The sequence below is a fragment of the Nicotiana sylvestris genome, chromosome 11, assembly GCF_000393655.2.
Source record: "Nicotiana sylvestris chromosome 11, ASM39365v2, whole genome shotgun sequence".
Lineage (NCBI taxonomy): Eukaryota > Viridiplantae > Streptophyta > Magnoliopsida > Solanales > Solanaceae > Nicotiana > Nicotiana sylvestris.
In genome coordinates this window covers 69,325,817-69,336,491 of record NC_091067.1, presented here as the reverse complement: position 1 = coordinate 69,336,491, position 10,675 = coordinate 69,325,817, and the positions used below count along the sequence as shown (strand labels likewise).

At 37.5% G+C, this 10,675-nt stretch overlaps 1 non-coding gene across 1 annotated transcript; it reads right to left on the bottom strand.

The window, feature by feature from the left end:
- Window positions 1-977: 977 nt before the first annotated feature.
- LOC138882469 (small nucleolar RNA R71) lies at window positions 978-1,081 on the bottom strand. The gene has a single exon (XR_011404072.1). It is a non-coding gene; the product is annotated as a small nucleolar RNA R71 (small nucleolar RNA).
- Window positions 1,082-10,675: the final 9,594 nt, after the last annotated feature.

Below are 10,675 nucleotides of genomic sequence, written 5' to 3'. Positions count from 1 at the left end.
TTGATCTGCTTGGATAGAAACCAAGCTAGAAACTACAAGAATACTGTTTAAATCCAATCCCTATGTATACGATATTATACTATACTATCTTTGATTAGCGAGTATAATTTAAGTGTGTGTTTTTTGCGCCCATCAAATTTTGGAGTCGTTGTTGGTATTTGCAATCAATAGTATTTGAAATAGTTTGTAGTGCTAATTCAGGAATTTTTTATTGTTTTTTTTATTTTCCCTTTTTATGTTTGGTATTCTTTGACTTTGCGCAGGTTACAGGTTACGTTTGGTGCATGACTCGAGCTTCTACAAAAGAAGTGTTACCATATGAGCCAGAGTTAGAAAAATAGTTGCGACAGCTAAAGAAGAAAAGAGATCTCACCGAGACATTAGAAAAGTTTGGGCAACCCTCAACCCAAGAAACTATAGCCAGAAACAGTGATGAAGAGGTAGATTTGGCTGCAAGAGAGGCATCCCAACAATGATAACAAGCTGCAAGGAATGCTGAGGAAGCAGCTATTAGAACTACACAGATTATCTATGAAGAAGAGAAGGGTCACATAATTAATCAACATCAACCCTTGGCTGCAGACCAATTCAGAAATATAGCTCCCCCTAGGAGATCACTTGGATATAATGCTAGAACGGTATACAATCAAGGATTATCAAGTGTTAGACTACCTCCAATTGCAGCTAAAGACTTTGAATTGAAGCAAGGGTTGCTTAAAATCATTTAGAACTATTGTGTCTTCAGAGGGAAGAATAACAAAGATCCAAACACACATCTAATGGACTTCAATGAGATTATGAACACCTTTCAATACAATGGGGTGTCACAAGATGCATTGTACTTAAGGGCATTCCCCTTTTCACTTAAAGATGATGTGAAGCAGTGGCTTTGAAGCTTGCCCAATGGATCGATTAGAACATGGGATGAGATGACCAGAAAATTCCTTGATAAATATTTCTCCTCAGCTAAGACAGGCAAGTTTAGAAGAGAAATTCAAAAATTCTCCCAGAAAGAAACTGAAACTATTTTTGAAGCATAGGAGAGGTTTAAGGAGATAGTTAGAAATTATCAACATAGCGGAATTGAACTCTGGATGCAACTCCAGGACTTTTGGGAGGACTGACACCGACCTCGCATATTACATTGAGCAATGTAGTTGGAGGCCCTTAGACGAAGAAGACTCCAGAGGAGATATTTACAATTCTTGATGAGTTATTTGAAGATTTTAATTAGTGGCCTCTGAGAGTGCTAGAAGAAGAAGATCAACTGATGTTCACCAAGTTGATGCTTATACATCTGTGCAGGTACAGCTTGATACTATGGCTAAATACATACGAAAAATGGCATTAGCCACGATACAAAATGAGCCACACGCAACTTGTGATATATGAGGAAGAGGACACCTTACTCATAAGTGTCAAGCCTCAACTGAGGAAGTAAATGTTGTGTGAAATTATAATTTTAGCAATGGGTCCGAGGCACCTCGGTTTTTCATGGAGTTCACCTGGAGGTACTGCAAATGCATGGCAACAAAACCCTAGATTCTAGGGACAAGGAGCTCCTAGTTTCATGAATTAGCCAAGGCAGTAGTTTCATCCTCAACAGCCTAATCAATCTGGCTTAGAAGATCTCATGAAGGCTTTTATTGTGAAAACTAAAGAAAGATTTAAAGTATAAGGGGCAACAATTCAAAATTTAGAGAAGCAAGTGAGACAGATTGCAGCGATATTAGCTGAGAGGGTTCCAGTTACTCTCCCTACTGATTCTGAAAGAAATCATAAAAAATAGTGAATGTTTTTAGAAGTGGACAAGTTCTGAAAGACCTCACCCTAATCTAAAAAGACATCACACTTGAAAAAGAAAGTGGGGAGAAGCTGAAAGGAGATATTGATAAGAAGAAGAAAGGCTAGATGGAAGTTGAGAAAAAGAAGAAGGAAGAAAACACGAGAAGGGAGGAAACTGAGGAGAGCAAACATATGCCTGCTTTACCTTTTCCCCAATGGCTAAGTAGGGTAATGTTGGACAATTAGTTTGAGAGATTTCTGGATGTTCTGAAATAGGTTCATGTAAACTTACTATTCACAAAAGTGCCCTCATAAATGCATTCTTATGCTAAATTATTGAAAGAGATCCTTACGAAGAAGAGAAAAATAGAGAATAGCTAAGTGGTTAAGCTCATAGAGCATTGCAACACCATATTTCAAAATAAACTCCCTCAAAAGTATGGAGATCCAGGGAGTCTTCCTCTTTTGGAACTATTAATTTTGATAAATCCTTATGTGATTCTGGTGCCTCAATTAATTTAATGTCTCTATCTATCTATAGGAAACTAGAGAATGAGATTGGAGAGATAATGTCTCCACCCATATCTTTGCAACTGACAGACAAAACGACTACAACACCTGCATGGATAGTGGAAGAACTGTTAGTTCGGGTGGATAAGTTTGTATTTCCTGTGGATTTATAGTGATAATTATGGAGGAAAATAAGGAGGCCCCCCTCATCCTAGGAAGACCATTCTTAGCGATGGGCAGAGATATATTAGATATATAAGAGAGAACTCATGATTAGAGTGGGTGAGGAGACTGTGACTTTTAAGATGGATGTAGCAAAGGGGACACAAAAGACAAACCAGCTGCGAGTGTTGAGTGGAAAGTAAAGGGCTCGAAAGAGAAGGTTGCGGTGAGCGAGAAAGATAAGTTTGGGGTGTACCCAAAGAAGGCCGAGACAAAGCTCTCCGCATGGATGTGTGCATTAGTTCGAGCGCAAGGAATGGAGCCCGACCTCGACTCAGAACCCGACTGGATATTAGGGAAGTTTCCTTTACCTTATGTTTTTTACCTTATACTTTTTAATTGTACCATAGGGATATACCACAACTTAAAGTGTAGGGTGGGGGATATTTGTATGTATGTATATTAGTTTTCTTTTTGTTAATTGTAGAAGTTAGAGATAGATCTTTTTTTTTGAAGTTTTTGATTTTTTCCGACGATGGATATCGTCGACAGGTTTCTTGAGGGATTAAAGTCAAAGGAAAAAGACAAAAAGATTTTATTTTGTTAGGTAGTATAATAAGTTCCCCTTCGTTTTTCTTTCTGTCGTGGTTCTTTTCCAAGAGTTTTGTTTGAACCGGGTATAGTTAGTGTTATTTTTTAGGAGTAGGAAACCTTGTGCTATGATTTGAATTGAAGGCAAATGTCTGTCATGACCCCAAAACCAACCCGGTCGTGATGGCGCCTATCATGGAACTAGGCTAGCCGACACAATCCCAAAACCAATCAATATTTTTTAAAAATAAGGACGTTTAAACTAATAATTAAATAAAATCCCATAACAAGGGTCTAAATCACAAGTGTGGAAAACAACACAAGCCCAGTATCGGGGTGTCACTAGTCTTGGGCATCTACTACAACCGTCTGACAACCTCAAGACCAACATGGCCGGGAAAATCACTGGATACACTAAGGGAGAATAAGGAGGGAGAAAAGCAGGTCTGCGATCGCCAGACAACTACCTTGTTAATTCCGATGAACCTGCCACTGAGAAATCAACACCCGCTATCGGGTTTAGAAATACCTGAATCTACACACAAGGTGTAGGGAGTAATATGAGTACGACAACTCAGTAAGTAATAAAAGTAAATAAGGACTGATCTGTAAGAAAACACATACTCCACGTCATAACACCATTGTAAGTACATGATGTTTTCTAAAACATTATATAAATCAAGTCATCTCGTTAAAATCAAATCTCAGTAAAAATTCTTTGAAATTGTCTTTCAACAACTTTTCAAAACAAAGTGATAAAATAGTGAGTAAAAATATAGAAAACATGATTAGTCCCTCGGGTAAAACTCACTCGTATACAGCCCCTCAGTCAACATAAATCACAACAATCTCCTCGGGCAAGACATGTATCATAAACTACCCTCAGGCATAATATCAAAAGAACCAGCCCCTCGGGCTACCTCACAATCACTTGTAATCGGCCCCTCGGCAACAACATAACTCAAGATCATCCCCTCGGCAATATTACATCACTCACACTGGGTACCCGTGCTCATTGGGGGTGTTCAGACTCCGGAGGGGCTCCTACAGCCCAAGCGCTACAACAAGTCATCTCATGGCATAAATCAATTAGGCCTTCGGCCTCACAATATCACGAATCAGTGAAAACCTATTGCGGCGTGCAGCCCGATCCCACAATGTCCTCACAACACAGACCCTCGGTCTCACTCAGTCAGAAACCTCTCAAGCCACTCAGGCTAACAGTAAAATAGGGCGTTCAGCCCAAAATATCATTTATAGTATCAAAATTGAGTAAATAAGGCTGAGTTATGAAATCAGTAAAACACATCATGACTGAGTAATAATATTAAGTCAAAATAGTGAGGAATAGTAGTAAAATCTCCTAAGGGTCCCAACAGTTGGCACGAGGCCCAAATATGGCATTCAACTCAAAACATAGTAATACTTTCTCAAACACAATAGTATCAAATAGTTTTCAATCAAATACGCGTCTTAATAGTTATACGGGACGGATCAAGTCAGAATCACTAACGGTGCACGCCCCCACAGTCGTCATCTAGCATGTGTGTCGCCTTAAAGTAGTGAAACGATGTGAAATCCGGGTTTCATACCCTCAGGACAAGCTTTACAATCATTACTTACCTCAAACCGGATGAAAATCTACACCGCGATGCTCTTGCCTCTTGACTCGGCCTCAAATCGCCCCGAATCTATCCAAAATTAGAATCATATCATCAATACATGCCAAAGGAACAAGACCCACCCGAAAATTATCAAATTAGACCCAAAATACCGAATTTTCTCAAACCCGACCCCCGGGCCCAAGTCTCGAAATCCAACAAAAATCGCAAAACTAGAAATTCCTTTCACTCCCAAGTCTATACATACCAAAATCATCAAAATCGGACCTTAAATGGTCCCTCAAATCCCCAATTTTGACTCTCAATTTCCAAGCCCTAATTCCCCAATTTTCACCATTAAATCCCACAAATTCCAAGCTTAATCTACTGAAAATTATCGTAGAATCGAGTATTAAATTCAAATATCTTACATTAACAAGTTTCCCCTAGATTCCCTCTTCAAAACCCTCCAAGAGCTTCAATCCCGACTTCAAAAATGGTGGAATGGGCTAAATTTCGCGAAGTGGAACTTATATACTTTCTGACCCAGGGATTCCGCACTTGTGGTCCCAGGTGCGCATCTGCGAAAAATCACTTAAAGAACCCAGACCGCATCTGCGCCCATAAACCGCATCTGCGGTTCTTCTACTGATGGCTAGAACATGCACCTACGGTTTCCTTACCGCATCTACGTCCTCGCACTTTCGGTCCCTAATCCGCAGGTGCGGAAATGTCAGAAACATCAAAATCTGCAGCAACACTTAAAGCCAAACTTTCCCGTAAACCACTCAAATCCATCTCGAGGACCTCGGAACCTCAACCAAACTTTCCAACTAGTCACATATCGCCTTTCAAACTTATTCCAAGCTTCGGAACACTTAAAACAATATCAAAACGTCAAATCATCCTCAGATTCAAGCCTACTAATTTCCAAACTTCCGAATTCCGCAACCAATCCAAAAACCTATCAAATGACACAACGGAACTACTCCAATTTCCGGATTCCATTCGAACCCCGATACCAAGATTTCTACTGCCGACCGAAAAATGCCAAATTTCCAATTTCACCAATTCAAGCCTAAATCTACCACGGACCTCCAAAATACATTCCGAACACATTCCTAGGTCCAAAATCACCTAACCAAATCATAGAAATTCAAATCCGAGATCGAATACTAAAAGTCAAGACTGGGTCAAACCTTTCAAACTTAAAGCTTCAAGATGAGGATCATCATAATACATCATACGAGACTAGTCATGCCCAAGTGCTGGCGAGCAAAGTGCAAATGATCAAAACGACCGGTCGGGTCGTTACAATGTCTCTTGATTATATTGTACATTGAGAATTGTTGATACCCAATTTTTTCTTATATTTTTAATATATATATATACTTTCAAAATAGCATATATGAAATTATAAGAATGCATGGGCATTTTTATAATTTTGTATGCAATTTTTATAATTTTTAAAAGCTCCAAATTGATTTATTTCTTCCCTTTTTTATTTATAAAATTTTCAATAATTATCCTTCAAATTATTTTTCTAGTGATTTAGCCATCTAAATTCTATAATTATGCCATATTGTTTAAATATTTTAGTGCATTTTAATAATTGGATTTACATTTTTAAGCTAATTTGCATATATTTAGAATACTAGCCCTATTAATGTATAATTGCATTGTTGATGCGTTAAATGATCTTTTATATTTTAAAAATGTTAAATAACTATTTTAAACCATTTTAAGTACACAAAATTATTTTTCAGAAATCATTTATTATTTCTTATAAATTATATAGTATTAAAATGGCTATTTAAAATATAGCCTAATTTTATTTCAATTTTAGCCCAAATCTATCCCCAATACCACCCCAATTTTTAAACCTAAATCTACCCAGGCCCAATACCCATCTGCCCAACTTAAATACCCAGCCAAATCCTGGTTGTTGATCATTTTGATCAACGGTCCAGGTCTCCCCTTTCCTTAAATAAACCGACCTACACCCCAAAACCCTAATTCATTTCCCACCTTATACCGCCATCAACTAATCCTCTCTGCTCTGAAATGCTCTCAACCTAAACCCTAATCTCCAAATGCTGTCACTCATCTATGGCCGTCTACGATGACCTCTCACCACATCTCAGGCCTCCAACGGCCTCCCTCACATCATTCTTGCCATCTCCAAGGCCCTCAAGGAACCAGGGTTAGTGACTTGAATCTATGGCTCCTCCCTCTCCCGTTTCAGGCTATTTCGGTGTAATTCTGAGTAAGATCGTCCTATATTGACTACGATCTATGATTTTCTAAACATGTTCCTTCACCTCTCTATGGTTCTCTTCAAAACCCTAACTTCTTTTCTAAACTTCTTAGATCTGTACAGATCTAAGATAATTTGGGTTTGCTTTATGTGCGTTTTACAACAGCCTTGGGATTCTTTACAAGAATCGAGTGATTTTTAAGTGATTTTCATCTTTTCCTAAAACTAGGGTTTCCGAAATTTCTTTTAAAATTTATTTGATGATTTTTGTGTTTAAACTTCTGCTTCTCACATATTTTGACTAATTTCTATGAGTCTGCTACAACCTTCACCATTTGTACTGGAAACCCTAATTTATGGGGTTCTTCGTCTGGTTTCTGAATATTAGTACATCTGATTGTGTTCTTGCTTTGGTTTCTTCTGATTTCCCATGATTTTCTTGTCCTAAAATACTTCTACTGAATTTCTTAGTTCAACACTTTCACTAATTCTATATGCTTGATCTTTCTCAGTGAATCAATGTCATTTAACTATGTGCTTTGTTAAAGCTATGTGAAATCCTGACTATTTATGTTCTACCTCATTTTATATGCCAAACGTGCTGACTTCCATGACTTTCTGAGCTCTTGATTACTCTGAATCCCTTATTTCCTAGTTTAATTTGAACACTTTCCTTTAAACATTTGATTCTTACCTCCTTACTCAATTTGATTGAATTTGCTTGCCTTAATTATTTTTCCTGCCTTGTTTGTATTCCGCTGATTATTACTGATTTATTTTCTTAATTAAACTACTATTAATTTACCCCTAATTACCTATTCTATACCTAAACTTTACTTGATTCTTTTCCTTAAATATTAGCAAGTTTTACCGTTGATTTAATTATCCCTTGATTGAGGGAAGATCTTGCTGATTTACATATGACTTCCTTGATTTTTCTACTTAATTGATCTCTTACCTTATTTGTTAAGTTTTTGGTTACTATATAACCCCCCTCCCCCTTATTCTAAGTTCAAAACAACAACGAGACTAGTTCAAAAACTCTCTCTTATACTTAAAGCTTTTTACTCTTTTTCTGTTACTTGCTACTCCCATTGAACTAGCCGGCTGTAAGCCAAGGCTAGTCATTGCACTACACTGCTCTATACTTTGTGTCTTCTCTCCTTAAGTGGTATGTTTGGATTTAATTACAAGTTCAAAACTCTATGTGTTCTCTTAGTGCATTAGTTTACTTATTCCTGTCTATCACTTGGCTTTTCTATATGTAACTAGAACGCTTAAATCCAGGTTTCACTTAGCATATATGAGTGCTACCTATTCAACTTATGATTAACATGTCTGATGACTTATCTATTTCTTTCTCTAGCATGTCTTAAATTGACTCTACTCCATGTATGTATGTTTGGTTGTCTGTATGTTTACCTAACTCTTGATAGTAATCTACTTTATTAGGTTACTTACTACTCCCTAAGTACTTCTGACCCTATGTTTAAACTCTGCCTAGTATAACTATGTTCTCAACTATTTGATTGCCTACTAAATCATATAAAGAACTCTGAAAAAGGAAACTTCTGTGCTCTTGTTGTTACATTAAATGTTCTATGTGTCCCCAATTCCCATACCCCCTGAGTGAAATCTGTGTCTGAATGGTGCCATTTAAACTGTTTGCTGATTTCTCATAAGTTCACTATTTTCAAAACTATTTTATTACTAATCAACTCCTATTTTTCATAAAACTTCTTTACTTATTTGAGTCCTTTACAACATTGTTTTATATCAAAACCATTTCAAAACTATGTCTAGCACTCTCATATTACTCCTAGAATATTAGGTTCTGCCCCTCTGGCATGTGTACTGCCTTGAGACCCTTGAAATCTCTCTAAACTCTGGCATGTCAGAGCTGGCCTTTCCACACACCACCTAAATCAGTTACCATTTTAGAAAATCTAGGTGTGAGCACTGCTCGGGATCCTTGAGGTCCTTAGGGAACTCTGACACACCTAGACATGATACTGTCTATGGAACTTTGGCATTTGGGGCTATTGGAGGCTTGGAAGTCATTTGGGCCTACTTTAAGCTCCCTATAGATAACTTCTTCTTTTCTTTATTTGTTTATGTAATTTATTCAGCTGGTCTGTAATAATTATTTGTAAACAACATTGGGGTGATTAGTGAAAAGAGGTGGGTTGTTACATATCTGTTGGGTAACTCGGGTAGATACCATACCTAAAGGATTGTGTTAATGCACTTGCTATGTTTGCTTTGCTTTCACAATATTAGAAATCATGTTTGTAGGATCTAAATGGCTTCAATAGTGGAAATTATGCCTATATGATCTAAATGGCATTCAATAATAGAAATCATGTCTCTAGGGTTAAAATCAACTTCATAATTAGATATCATGCCTATAGAGTGTAAAGTGTTTGAGTTCAGTTTTTATTACAGCATGTATTTACATTTGTCTCACTAGAAATCATGCCTATAAGTTCAAAAATCAGCTCTTAACAATTAGATATCATGCCTATAGGACTTGAAATCAGAAATCCTGCCTATAGAACTAAAAAATTAGTTTAGTTGAACAAATCAGTTTAATCCATGTTAGTTCATTCTGAATTGGTTTACTCAACTGTCCTCTTCTTTAAATGAGTTTTCAAATACTGCCTTAAATCAATAGCGCTAGAAAGCATGTCTATAGGATCCCCAAGTGTCCGTTAAGAAACTGTTCACTCTTTTACTGCATCAATGTAGATATCATGCTCTTAGGACATCACTGTTCTGCGTTTAGGCAAGCCTATAGGGTGATTTAAATTTTGCAACTCTGAAACTGTGCTTTGTCATTTAAAACTGTTCAAATTTTACAGGTCTAAATCAGTAGGCAAGCCAAATAGGATTTTGACACTTTTTCCTAACTCAATATTGTGTAATCCTTGCTCACCTAGATATCATGTTCTAGGATTTTCTCTTAAATACTCGACGGTTGTTTGAAGACATGCATTTACTTGTTATATTTGTGGAGGTTACTGTGAGCCTGTAATTTGTTCTCTTTAAATGCAGTCCTACTTGTTCTTGATTGACGCCTAGACTTTTATCCTTTAAAACCTTAGGAAGTTTTAGAACTGTCCGAAAGTAGAGGTCCGAAAATACCCTCAGGGCAACAAGGAAGGGACGGGTAGTGCACGCATAGGACATTTTAAAGGTTTCTAGAACGCGTTAGGCTATGACCAAGGGGAGGGATTTGGGTAGAAAAGGATATGATGACTATACGCTAATGTCACGTGTAGCCCCTCATTGTGGAGTGTTACCGAGCATTCTGTGGGGTGATCCTATAGGCTAACCAACCTAGGACCCCTCTTTCCCAATTCCCGATGTTTAATCCTTACTCTTTTATAGGCAACTTGTTCAAATTCTTTGAGTCATACAGTATCCAAAACATTTCCTTATTTGCAAGTATGTGGTCAACAATTTATTTGTTAAAGGAATAATTCATAAGTATAAGTTCGGCCGGGATCCACCGTTGTGGACCAAGAGGAGTACCTAACACCTTACCCTCAAGATTATTTCGAGCCCTTACCCTAAATCTCTGGTAATGCAAACTAGTCTAAAAGTTAATCACTCTAGGTGCTCTAACACACCATAATCTGTTAGGTGGCGAATCTTCAAAATACCCAATTCTCAAAAGGAAATGAGTTATTACCCCCACGAATGTCAAAAACCGGAGGCGCGACAAGAATATTGAGTGCTTTAGTTGTGACGCTTAGGCTCAGTTTTT